The sequence below is a fragment of the Aulostomus chinensis genome, chromosome 5 (assembly GCF_037954235.1).
Source record: "Aulostomus chinensis isolate RoL2024-O1b breed Wild chromosome 5, RoL_Achi_v1.0, whole genome shotgun sequence".
NCBI lineage: Eukaryota > Metazoa > Chordata > Actinopteri > Syngnathiformes > Aulostomidae > Aulostomus > Aulostomus chinensis.
Genome location: NC_141324.1, coordinates 12,411,785 through 12,423,110, shown reverse-complemented (window position 1 = coordinate 12,423,110; position 11,326 = coordinate 12,411,785).

Genomic DNA, 11,326 nt, shown 5'->3' with positions numbered 1-11,326 from the left:
ATCAGAACATCCCAGCCATCAAAAGAAAGGTTTTTACGTTGCAAAAAACACCAAGAATTAGATTGATCCAGACCAATCTGGATAATCTGGATCATGCATCTTTCATAATGCTCTATTCATACTAAAGAAATGAAGGTCATCTGGTGAGGATTCCTCCTGGACGCCTCCCTCAGGAGGTTTTCTAGGCATGTCTGACCGCGTGGAGGCCCCGAGGCCAACCCAGGACACGCTGGAGGGATTATATCTCTCGGCTGGATCTGGGAACACCTCGGGATTCCCCCGGAAGAGCTGTGGAAGTGGCTGGGGAGAGGACAGTCAAGGCTTCCTTGCTGAGGCGGCTGCCCCCGCGACCCGGACCCAGATAAGCAGAGGACAACGAAACGACGAAACTAAGAAATTAAGGGTGACAATTCCCTTAAACAGAATAGGGGAATGTATATCTGCCCCTCTGTTGAAAACTGCCAATCAAACATTGAATCAAACAATCTGTCACTCTGTCTCATTCTTTTGCAGCTCTCTACTGCATAGAGCAGCAAATTGACCAGTTTTCTCCACATAGTGGCTGAGAATCACAAAACAAATATTATAGTGATCAGTTTATTTAATTGTAAAATCATTAATAATGTGATGACCTTACCCTAGCAGAAAGAGTACGGCTGAACTCCTCAGCTATCCTTATAAGGATATTACGTTGACTTCCATTCAAAAGGACAGCCGAAACTAAACCCTAATCCTAATCCTAACCCTATACAATGGAGGCCTAAGACTAACCTTAAGCAAACCTAAATTCACACTGTAACCTCTAACGTTTACCAGGAACTCATAAATTACCTTATGACACATTAGGACTAGGGGCTATGAAAAGGTTAGTGTTTATACCAGAAAAGGTCTCCAATAGGAAACAAATATCTGGTATACTCACAAATACACAGGGAAGAAACTGAGTGATAAGATGGAGCTTTGGGTTAGCAGGCTTGTGGGCCTCTGAGGAAACATGAGTTAGCCTAATGTGTGTGTCTGTTTAACAAGCATGCTGGTGATGGGAGGCAGGGGCTCAATGAAGGGGAAGAGTTTATGGAGAGGACAAGCCCATGGGAGACATCCAGAATAATGGCTGATGATACGTCAGAACAGCCTAGACAGCTTGCTTTAGAAGCCAAGAGGGAGTTCTCCATTAGAAACCAACTGAAGAACATTATTTGTATTTAGTAGTTTTTATTGAGATAAATGAAGCAAACTCAAGACAGACTTATTAATTACTGTGTTTCGATTTTGGTGTAATATGTGCTGCATTTATATTGTTATTCAAATTCAATAAGAAATGGAGATGGCCAACAGGGGCTTGCATATAACTTCAAACTTTTTTTTGAATTCATCAGTGTGATGTTCATTTGTATAATATTAATTCCAAATAATAGGATGGCTTTGCCTCATGTAGTGCGGATTAATGATGACACTTAAACTAATTTGACGAATGTCCAGCAATGTATTAGGATGTCTGCAAACCAAATGAGATCCAACACACCACTATTAGAATATAATGTCTGAAGATTTTCAACACAGCTGCGAGTCATCATCTGCCATGAGATGTATTTTAGAAGTTGACCTAAGGACGATGAATGGCACATAGACCACAGTCATTCTGTATTGTCAAGCCAAAAATAGAAATGTTAAGTGTTTCTTAAAGGTTATTTCTCTGACAAGATTAACGATTATACATATCATGACAGCAAGACAACACAAGCTAAGGCAGATTAAATTCTGTCAGGAAGGAAGGGGGAGGGCCTTCCTGTTCAGTAGTAGAAGAAGTTTAAAAGAGTTAAAACAAACAAAGACATATATGAAATAACCATGCCGGTGTTATGACATGTTTTTCAAGTATGAGACATCACCACAGAAACGTGCCAACGGAAAAACATTTTGGTTCCTTTTGTGGTGGAGACACCCTCGGCGGCGATCAATGTCCTATTGCAGTTTCGAAAACTATCTCTATTCATGGACAACAGCTTTTTGACACGCTTATCACCGTTGGTAAATAATGTTTGTGTGATGTGTCAATACAGGAGAGGTTTGGTTCAGTTTAGGCACAGAAATGCTTAGTTTATGTTGTACAAGATTGTGTCAGAAAGGGGATTTGAACACCCCCTGATGTGGACTCCCTTGATCACCACAGCCCTTTGCATTGATTGGAACACAAAACCTGGCTGCACGTCATAACCTGTGGCTGGCTTCTGGCACTGCAATTTGTGGAAACAGGCAGTTGGAGCTTTCAACAAAGATGCTGGAATGAAACCTGTTATGTCTGGAACGCTTTGTCATAAGAATAATAAATCGTTGCTTTTAATCCAAAGGAAACCCCGCAATTGCTCGAATTCAAGAAATTCATGGCACAGACAACCGCACGTTATGTAAAGCAATAAAAGCAATAACAGTCGTGTAAAAATGCATTAGAGAAAAGTTTCAATAGCACCATTGAATTAAAAAGTAGGCTCAATGATAATGCAAATGACAGCAACAAAAATTAGCAATCCCATTCCTTTGATGCGGTCACGTATGTTTTTGGGAGATCCTCCTGAGATTTTCAGATGTGGCCATTAGGAGGTGAAAATAGTAAAGTATTTCTAGTAGGCACCCTATACATCTGCAAACCGATATATGGATTGCTACTCAAGAACATGGAACAGAGTGCAGTAAAACAAAATGAAGTTAGTGATTAGATCCTTGAAAATTAATGCAGACCTTGCCATTTCCCCCTCACTATCAGCTATATTCAACACGCTCATCTTATTTCATTCTGAGAGCTGTGTGCAGCACAATAAAATGTTGAGGATCCCTTCCTCACTGAGATTAACAACAACAGAGGCTTTTGGATTTACATAAAGTCTTTCTATAATGAGTAATGTTGGTGCACCCCCTCTTCACACACACACACACACACACACGGCATACAAAGCATGGTTGCAATTCCTCGCCCCACCCTCTCATTATTGCTAAAGCGCTAATGACGCAGTGAGGATCAAGGTGTTGCATGGAGATGAAAGACGAGATGCAAAGGATTTACAATGCTTCCCAGATCACTGATAAAGCGAAGTGTAAACAAAACTTTGCCAGAGGTATGCACCGCCAGGGGAGTTGGGATTTAGTCTCTTGATTCACCGTCATCGTTTTTAAAACTCACCGCATAAGAGAGGGAGAGAGCAGAAATCCTGATGAGGCCCACCAGAGCTCCAGCCTGCAACATTTTGTACAAACCCACTCCATTTACATTTGCAAAGCTGGTACACAAGTATTGTACAGTCTCTGCACTCATTATCACGCCGCCTCTGGGAAACACTAAAGCTTCCTCTAAGTGGCTCTGCAGCAGAACATCCTGTATAATAGTCCATTAATCAGAATCTCGGGAATACTTGTCAGCTTGAAACTTGAGGGTCCAATCATACTTACTGATAATCAAGGCTACTTTCCATTACATCCAGCTCCATATGGCCACATAGCTGTGATTTCTCTTTATTTCTCTGGCATACAGTGAAGTGAAGCTGATGTGCAACGTGAAGTAAACTCTTGGAGAATATTTCATCATCTCATTAAGAAAAGACACTATCTTTGCCGCCATCTCTCACTGCTCTCCCTTCAAATGTTTACCCCCGAAAACATAATGTAAGCTGCTTAAATCATAAGCAGACATAGTCTTTCTTTCTTGAGGGATTAATATAATTACTTCAAACTAAAGTTGAGTTGTACACAAATGCTAGGGTGGCCAGTGCTGTATATGAAGCAACTGCAGTGCATATTTGTCCCACATGGAGAATGCAAAAGATGAGTCCATATATACAGTATATGTATATTTAATGATATTAATATTTCAAATCCTGGACAAACAATTATTACTTTTCATTTATCTAGCATTGTAGGGTGCTCTGAGCCTGGCAGTATGTTCAGCACTCCCTGATCACATTAATCAAACTGTGGCTGACTCGCACAAAAAAAAAGAAAAAAAAGGCATCTGAAGAGTGTTTTGTGATTAGGAGGGAATAAGCTCTTATAAAAGCCCTTGGAATCAGCACTTTTGGCCTGTGGGGATTGTTGGAAAGCACAAGCTGCCATAAACGGACAAATGGCAATCTCACAGGCAGGAATCTTGTGGCCAATTATTGGGAGGCAAGCAGCATATCCAAGGACGGCTCTGTTTTCAGTTTAGCTGGTTGGAGTAATTATGTCAAAAAAATCACAAGTCATTCATCTCTTTGATTGCTATTCAGAGAAAATAAGCAGATTTAGACGATCAATTGTTCAGTATTTCTGTCTTTGTAGGAATGGCTCTTTGCATAAAGGAGAGGTGGGTGGGTGAAATCACGTTACTGAGGATGACTATGTTGGTGACTAATCTCACCTCAAGTGAAAATAAACTACCTGAATGCCCTTTGAAAGTTGTTATGTCTTCCCTCACTAAGCTGTCTCTTCAATTAAGAAAGAATTCAGGAAAGCAAAGCCTGGCTGTGTGCGTGTAGCTGCAGCAGCGGCGAAGGATTCAGCTTAACTGGGTCACAGTAAATCCAGTCATATGGTCCGGGCAAATCGCATCTTTTACTGGTGGACCGAGTAAGGCCACTGAGCTTTAGTTCAGCAGCGCACTGAGTCACACACAAGGACAGAGCAGGTTCAGATCACCTGAGGTAGTGCACAGATCAGAGCACTGACTTTTACTCTCTCAATATTCAGTTTCACCCCACATACTGAAGTTCAGGCTGCGGCTGCTATCAACCAACTGCCACTGCAGTTGTCGCCTAAAATAAATGAGATGTAAACAATATATTATGTATGATAGAGCAAGCACTGACTACGCTCATAAACATTTTCTACTTGCCCATATAAAAAAATAATTTCGAGCTGATGGGCTGTCTTGTAATGTAGTGCGTAGACCTGTGATTAATTACATGTATGTGGAGGAGGGCATAGTGCACATAAAAGGGTGATATCAGACAGTGTGTGTGTGTGTGTGTGGGGGGGGGAATACACACTGTACAAATCTGTCACACAGTTCAACAGGAAATCATCTTCTTGAATTAGATGTGAAGACATATTACCACAATGTGGCAGGCGGAAATTGACAAAATGAAAATATGTTTCCCCAGTTTTAATTTTGCATGTCCCTTTGTAAATTGCCCCTGCAACAGACCGGCGACTCATCCAGGGTGAACCCCGCCTCTCACCCCATGTCAACTGGGATAGGCTTCAGCCCCCCACGACCAGTAATGGAAAAGTGGTATAGAAAATGGATGGATGAATGGAAATTGCTTTTTTAGCTGCTGCTATATGCCAAATATATGATAACAAATATAAAATCTGAATTAGGGTATTTAACCTAACTGGTTATTTAGCAGTGGAGATCACTGGCATTGGATGACACTGGCATGCACAAAGGGAAAATAAAATGCCTGCAGACATCTCAGTCTGCAGGCAGCCTCCTCAGTGTGGCTGCCGTTGAACAAAGTGAGTGCATCCCCTCAAGTCCGTTACATCATTTTGCAATCTATAGGCACACAGCATCAGGAGTTGTGTGCGTGTTATGTTACCAAAGTGAAATTCAGAAGTCATCATGATAAGAGGGTACAGTGTTTCAACTTAAGAATACAGAGACAATACTTATTTTCTATATTCAAATATTTTTCTGTGTCGAAGTGAAAAGTATGAAAGTATCATAAAATACTGTCTATAATACTTTTCTCCAGAAGCTGTTGGCTGGGTCCTACTGTGTTTAATAACATTATTGATTGATTGATTGATTGATTGATTGATTGACATTTTTCTGAAAGGAAACTTTTTTCAGTTGTAACATGATATTTGATAAATGTTCATTTAAGTTACTGGCGACCTGTCCAGGGTGAACCCCGCCTCTTGCCCGTAGCTGCTGGGATAGGCTCCAGCCCCCCCCCCCCCCCCCCCACGACCCTTAATAGGAACAAGCGGAAGACAATGGATGGATGGATGGTTCATTTAAGTTCAGGAATTCTGTTCCTCATTTGTTATTGCTACTAAATAGTTGTAATTTATTAAATTAATAGAATATAGATTTTAAAGTTGTTCTTAACAAATGCTCATAACAGACCCATCTGATGTTTTGCTGCAGCAGCCTGCTATCCTTTTCAGTTTAATCAAAGTAACGCAGTAGACCTTCATGCGTAATGCAACTGTGCTCCAGTGCAGCACTTCTAATAATCAAAGGCAGCAGATTTATCACACACACTGCCTTCAGATGGCTGCAGGGATTTCATGAACTGAAGGAGAAGCTTTTCACACAGTCTAAAGCAACTGTGGACAACATAGGCTACACTGACTACGCTTAATAATAGGAGTGCTGTTACTGTTAGTGGCACAGTGGCAGCTGGCCTCAAATGCCAAACAGCCACAGAAGCAGGCAGGAACTGGATATCTTTAGTCTTGAAAGGAACAAACTGCACAGACATGCATGACAACCAGGGGCTCTGAAGAAAGAATGAAATAAAAAGATGGAACTAAAATGCAAAGCAGGTGGTGACAAAGTACTGAGTGGTTGGTATAATATCAGTAAATAATATAATGTAATAAGTATCTAAAACATGTGAGTGTGAATGATTGTTTGTCTCTATGTGTTGGCCCTGAGATGGACTGGCGACCTGTCCAGGGTGAACCCCGCCTCTCGCCCGTAGATGCTGGGATAGGCTCCAGCCCCCCGCGACCCTTACTAGTAAGGAATAAGCGGAAGATGACGATGGAAGTATCTAAAACTGACATAAATCAGTGGAGTACAGCAAGGTTTTACATTAGGGCATATTTAATTTGCATTACTCTGCTGACTATTTGTAATTCCTCAAATAACCTCTCATATATTATTATAAGGTGGCACAGTGGTGCAGTGGTCAGCACTGTGGCCTCACAGCAAGAAGGTTCCGGGTTCGAGTCCAGGCTCGGGCACGGGATCTTTCTGTGTGGAGTCTCCATGTTCTCCCTGTTCCTGTGTGGGTTCTCTCTGGTACTCCAGCTTCCTCCCACAGTCCAAAGACATCAAGAGGGGACGAGGCTGATTGATACTCTAAATTGACTGTAGGTGTGACTGTGAGTGTGAATTGTTCGTCTCTATGTGTTGGTCCTGTGATGGACTGGTGACCTGTCCAGGGTGAACCCCACCTCTCACCCGTAGCCGCTGGGATAGGCTCCAGCCCCCCCGCGACCCTTAACAGGAAAAAGCAGAAGACAATGGAAGGATGGATATTTTTACAAAGATGACAGCTTATTTTAAGTCATAGTTCTACAATTCTACAATTTCATTTAGCAGACACTTTTGTCCAAAGCGACGAGCGATAGTAAGCTGCATTGAGGATGTGAGATTCCAAATGGCACCAAGCATCTTGCACCTACTCTGGAATACAAGTAATATCTTCATCTTCATCCATGCAGGCTCCTGCTGTCCATAATAAGTCTTCATAAAGTCTTTGATAAACATCAACTCTGTTGTCAAAGAAAAGCTTCATTGCTTATATCATCAAAATGATTTCTGTTAAAGGTTTGGTGCCATTGGTCCATGCTTTATTTTTCCTTATCTTGACTATTTTAATTCTTTCTATTTACAGTAGGAAATCAGTCCGATCTCGCCTGCAGCAAATTCAAAATGCAACAGCGAAGCAAGAGGAGAGGCCACGTCACTTCTGTATTCACCTTTCTTCACTGCACCAAATACAGAATAGATTTTGAGATTATTTTGTCTTAAAGTACTGCATGTTCTTGCACCAGCTAAACTCCTCATCCCCTCAGATCTGCCAAAACATCACTGCTCTTCAGTCCATAATTACAGTTAAAATCCAGTGTTTTCCACTGACGGCCATAAAGTTGGATAGTTTGCAACTCCATTAGATCATTTTTCATCTTGTATCAGGTCAATGTGAGTAATATATATTTATATATGTTTTGTTTTGGTCAGGGTTTTTGAGAAAAAATAGAAACGCGTCGTCGTCCTCCACTTATCCAGTTGGTCCGAGTCGCGGGGGCAGCCGCCTCAGCAAGGAAGCCCAGACTGCCCTCCCCAGCCACTTCCACCAGCTCTTGCGGGGGAATCCGGAGGCGTTCCCAGGCCAGCCGAAAGATATAATCCCTCCAGCGTGTCCTGGGTCGGCCCCGAGGCCTCCTCCTGGTCGGATGTGCCTGGAAAACCTCCCGAGGGAGGCGTCCAGGAGGCATCCTCACCAGATGCTCGAATCACGTCAACTGACTCCTCTCGTCATACTTTAGACCTTTATGTCCTTTTTTTCCCCTGGTTACTGTATGTATCACCAAGAACCCTCAGTTTTATTATTCATTTATACCTAGAATGCGATAATCATATGCTATTTGAACTATGTTTCGTCACTTTCTTAAAATAACCGCCTAAGTCATTTTCCAAGTTTTTCAGAAAACAAAAAAATGGAGACAAACCATCATAAGGAGTCGATTTAAGGAAAAAAAAAATTATCAGAAAAATGACCTACGCTATTATGGCAAGAAGGCCACGGTTTACAAAACCATGCACATGTGCAATGCTTGTTCGGGACAACAAAATCAGGATCAATAATTGTCACCTTAACATGTTCCTCCCAGTGCATTGTGTCTTCAGTGAGTCCCAACCCTGCTCCCAAACACTGTAGGCCTGGAAAGTAATAACAAGAGGTACAGTGTGAGATATATTCTTTGAAAGTAAGACATGTCTTTCCCCTCTGCAGGTAAATGCATCTGTGCTGCAAGCATGCACATTTTTCACATGATGATGATGAAAGAGTGATCCAAGTGTGCCCAAAGATGAAAGAGATGTCTGTGCCCCTCTCTCTATTCATTACTCTCAATTCAGGTGTCTTTTACACACTCCTCTGCCTTCCTTCCACTCCTGCCATCCTTACCCTCACACCCACATCACTATTCAAACCCCCGCTCGGCTGTCAGATCCCTCTCTGTGGCTCAATGAAGTCATCTTCACCAAGAGACGTCCACTAATAGAATTACAGTGATGCTCAAAGGACTTTGATGGGTAAATTGAGACAAATAGCCTGAATTTCACAGAGGTTGTTGTATTTTTCTACCCTTCCTTGGGTGACTTCTAGGCAGCAAATCTTATTGTTAACATTAAGGGACTTAACAGACAAATGAATGCATGGGTAGGAGCATTTTAACACCCAAGTGCTCTAATGAACTGTCTCTTTTAATGTGTACGGTTTGGTGTTTTTCACACCTGGAGAATGCAGGGGAAAAGGCTTTTCTTGGTATCGCTGATATGTCGAATACGGCCATGCTGGTTAAATGAGAATGTCTGCTCGACATGCCATTTTGTTTGTGTTGTTGCGTTTCCTTTTGTTTTTCTGCTGAAATCCATCATTATATTCTCTGACTGTCTCACCATTAGATCATCAGTTGGCTTGCCTCTGTAGATTTCTTTCAAGGCAGGATGTTTTGATGAAGGGTTTTACTGTATTATGCCGTTTTTAGGTCTTGAAAGAATTGAATCTGTTTGGATAACAATATATGGGTTATAGTAACCAAAATGCAGCTGAGACTGCAGTCTGCCTAACGTTAAAGCTCCATTTGCATCACACACAATTAAACTGAAGTTAAAACTATCGATCAGTCAAGCTCCATATCCAAGGTAGACACATTTCATTTACAGATATATAAAAAGTGCTGGAAACAAGAGGACTGCTGATTGTTAAAGCCACTCTTTCATCGTGGCCAAACTAAAACAATTACGGCCTCCATCACAAAATGGACTGCCACCCAAAAAGACTTTTGACTCTTTACATTTAAAAACCATCTTGCTACTTTAAATGTGATGCACAAAAGAAAAAACAACATAGAAGATATTAACAAAGCAGGAGCAGACGATTTTCTTTAGAGGTCGCATATACTGTAACTTGTGTCCTCGTCATCAAACTGTCAGTGGTTGGTGGTAAAGCAGGTAAATGTTTATTACCATTTCCTTAAATGTATAAAAGGAAGTAGGAAAGATGGCCACCTAAAGTTAAGAAGCTTCAAGAAGACATCTGCGTGAAATTGCATCCAGTGTTGAGGCGAATGAGATGTCATGTCAGGAGAGGAGAAGTAGCATTGACATGATTGATGACACGGAAACAAGCACGCTAACAAAAAGACTTGATATTTTATACATTTGACTACTTTTAGAGCCCGTTCTTCTTTACTTTTACTTGACTAAATAGGTCAGCGTATCAGTACTTCCACTTGACTTGTGAATGTGTCTCTCCAATTGAATTTCCTCTGTATATTTGCTCCCCCTCATTGGAAGGCAGTTATTAAACTCTAAAATGATTAAATACAACGACATGAGAAGAAGATAACAGTCTGGTGCGTATTACCAAAACACTAAACCTCATTCTCTCAGCTCATTTATTGAATCGATCACTCTGTTTTGCAAAGCAATAACGAATTTTCACCCACAGTATTTGGTTAAGTTGCAGATCTCATTTTGCGGAACACATTCTCTCAGACACACTGAGAGAAAAGGTTTTACACTGTGATGCACTTTTGATGCGCGATGGCAACCACTGGTGGCAAATTTTTGACATAATTAAAGCACCAGTGCCACAGTGCACACACCATTTTCAGATAGTACACACTTGTTCCTAATGTTGTGACGTTCCAGTTCAAAGTGCACGGAAGGTTGACGAAAACAACCTGGGACACAGAGGAGGTAGGAAGAGTGAGAACATTTCATCACTCAGATGAAAATCAAGTAAATGAAAAAAGGCCATGTTCTTGTTCCTGGAATGATAATGAGGAAGGCAGAACAAGGAGCACAACCCAATCTCTCTGTGGCCACCAATATGAGGAGGTTCTGAAGAGAACAGGTAATAATATAAGGGTGCTATACAGTATACAGGAGATTGGAGCTGTTCACAGAATACTTTGAGTGATTCTCAGAAAAGGTCACCGATGGTGTACATTCAAACAGACACACTGCTGAATGAAATCACAATGATCTTTGAAAACATCAACCTGCCTTGTAGTATATAGACTTTTTATCATATTTGTATTTCTAAAGCATTTATAAAACATTATACACTGTCTAAGGATGCAGAGCGTCTGAATGGCATTTTGTGGTAAGAACAAATAACTATCTTGTCCATGAAGGTGTTTTCAATCTCACAAACAGAGAAGAAGAACATCCCTTGTCAGCATGGTGGCAGTGTGACACTGTAAGACATTAAGGATGCTGACAATCCACTGTCATGACACAGAACATCTTATTACATTTCTGCGGGATCCTGGCCCTGTCTTGGTTTAGGGTAGTGACAAACTAAACAATACAATACAA